This window comes from Eimeria mitis, genomic scaffold (assembly GCF_000499745.2).
Source record: "Eimeria mitis Houghton genomic scaffold, Emh_scaff4098, whole genome shotgun sequence".
Taxonomy (NCBI): domain Eukaryota; phylum Apicomplexa; class Conoidasida; order Eucoccidiorida; family Eimeriidae; genus Eimeria; species Eimeria mitis.
In genome coordinates, this window is record NW_013572426.1 from 899 (window position 1) to 1,259 (window position 361).

Here is a 361-nt window from a genome sequence, read left to right on the forward strand (position 1 = left end):
CAGCCATAGGGAGAGGTCCCCTGCGCCCCCAACACAAACCCAAAGCACTCTAGGGTTTAGGGTTTAGGGTTTAGGGTTTAGGGTTTATGAATTCTTATACAGCTGAAAGCTCGAAACTCAGCAGTGCAGTGAACAGCTACAACTACTTCTACGATTGCTATCTCTGTCGCCTGATTTGGATGCTGCTGCTGTTGCTGTTGCTGCTGTTTCTGTCGTTGCTGCTGCTGCTGCTGTTGCTGCTGCTGCTGCTGCTGCTGCTGCTGCTGGTAAGCACTCTCAGTCATTTTCTTATTGTGCAAGAAACAGAAGCATAGCCTCAAACTTTTTTTTTTTTTTTTTTTTTTTTTTTTTTTTTTTTTTT